The sequence below is a fragment of the Sciurus vulgaris genome, assembly GCF_902686455.1.
Source record: "Sciurus vulgaris genome assembly, chromosome: 13".
NCBI classification, from domain to species: domain Eukaryota; kingdom Metazoa; phylum Chordata; class Mammalia; order Rodentia; family Sciuridae; genus Sciurus; species Sciurus vulgaris.
This window is the reverse complement of record NC_136474.1, coordinates 38,294,888-38,296,994: the sequence shown is the minus strand read 5'-3', so window position 1 is coordinate 38,296,994 and position 2,107 is coordinate 38,294,888. Positions and strand designations below refer to the sequence as shown.

The 2,107-nt window shown below is 45.3% G+C and overlaps 1 pseudogene across 1 annotated transcript; it reads left to right on the top strand.

Moving 5' to 3' along the window:
- The first annotated feature begins 659 nt into the window (after window positions 1–659).
- On the top strand, window positions 660–1,580 carry LOC306642880 (syntaxin-4-like; annotated as a pseudogene). The gene has a single exon. The product of its transcript is annotated as a syntaxin-4-like (transcript).
- The last annotated feature ends 527 nt before the right edge of the window (window positions 1,581–2,107 follow it).

Sequence of the window (2,107 nt, the reverse complement as noted above, 5' to 3'; positions counted from 1 at the left end):
ATGTGACCTGAGTACACTCTGTGATGATCCAATGCCTCTTGAGCCTTCCTGGTCCCCAGTAGAAGTCTGCTCTACCCTGTAGTATGGTATTGTAAACATGTAACCTGAGTAGTGGCCTGGGTGTCTCATTAAGATGATTGGTTCTCACTCATATATAAACTCTTGCACTTCCTGAATAAATTGAGTCTGCGTCACAGAACCTGGCTCCTGGTGTCTGAATTAAGGGGCACCATCACACTCACTCCCTTCCTGAGAGGCCAACTCACATTTGACAACAATCATGGCTTTCAACCCATCAGAGGTTTTCTGTGGAGTACAAGTTGACTTCATTCAGTGTTACTTTTAATCAGAGGAAAATAAGTGATCTACAAATTCACTCTGGTTCAGAAAAGTAAGATATATAAGTAAGGCTAGGGGTGTGGGAGCAGGAGAAGAAAAGGGATTTCCAACCTGTGGAACTTTGGGGAATCCTGAGGTGGACTCCTTCCCATTGACTGTGGACAGTGCAAGGGGGTAGGGTTTGGCTGCTTATGAGGGTGTTGGAGGTAGCAGGGTGAGGAAAGGAACTTCCAAACTTAGAATCTTGAGCTCCGGCCTCCATACAGGACAGGACCCGAGAGCTGAGGCAAGTGTATAACAGTTTGGATGATGAGGACAAGGAGCAAGTCACACTTATGGGGAACCTGGACATAGCACAGCAGGGGAACCCAGATGATGAGTTCTTCCTAAAGGTCCAGACAATTCGTCAGACTATGGTCAAGCTGGAGAATAGTCTGCGAGTTGGAGAAGCAGGAGGTCACCATCCTGGCCACATTCCTTCCAGAGGAGAGCATGAAGCAGGACCTGCAGAACCTGCCTGATGAGATCAAGCAGCTGGGAAGGGAGATCCGCACCCAGCTGAAAGCCAGAGAGCATCAGAAGGAGGAAGCTGATGAGAATTTTAACTCGGTCAACACAAGAATGAGAAAAACCCAGCATGGGGTCCTGTCCCAGCAATTTGTGGAACTCATAACAAGCATAATTCCATGCAATCTGAATACCAGGAGAAGAACATGGAGTGCATTCAGAGGCAGCTGAAAATCACCAATGCTGGAATGGTTTCTGATGAGGAACTGGAACAGATGCTGGACAGTGGGCAGAGTGAGGTGTTTGTGTCTATATACTGAAGGAGATGCAGGTGACTCAACAGGCCCTAAATGAGATCTTAGATTGACACAGTGAGATCCAGCAGCTTGAACTGGAGCAGCATCCCTGAGCTTCATGAGATCTTCACTTTTCTAGCTACTGAGGTGGAGATGCAGGGGGAGATGATCAACCAGATAGAAAAGAACATCCTGAGCTAAGCAGACTATGTGAAACGTGGGCAAGAACATGTCAAGAAAGCTTTGGAGAACCAGAAGAAGGTGAGGAAGAAAGTCATGATTGCCATCTGTGTGTCCATCACTGTTCTCATCCTGACTGTTATCATTGGCATCACCACAGCTGTTGGATAATGTTGCTCATTCTTGGCATGGGAGCACCAGGGACCTGGGGTTTGGCCTTCCCTCCCTGCAGCTGTGGAGGCAGGACAGAACCTCCAGCTGGACCCCAGGACCTCACACTGGCCCCTGCACAAAGAGGCAGATGGTTCTTCTGGGGTTGACACCTGCTCATTCAGGAGATGTCATGATGCTAGGGGAATGCCTGTAGTGTCCTGTTTGATTGGGGCACATAGCACATAGTTTTGTAAAAAATTAAAACAAACAAACAAAGGATATGTAACTAATTAGAAAATTTCAGAAGGCCAAATCAGTTGGATAATATTTAAATGCATCTTTGTGTTTAGACTAAATGTTAAAATGGAATTTTGTCTTTAACATAAATGTTAATATTCCTCCCCTTTTAGCTTTAACATTGACCTATAACTTTCAAATTCACCAATGCTTCAAGATCTCCAAATCATAAGCTAGAAATGGATACAGATTTCACTTTAAAATCCAATAAATCCATCTTCTCCATATCAGTGTCTTCTGTTAACACCTATGAAGAGAATAAGCATGGCAGCCTCAGCCTGGAGGTATTCATTTCTTGTCCACCTCATCAGGAATCATCAAATACCCCATGACTC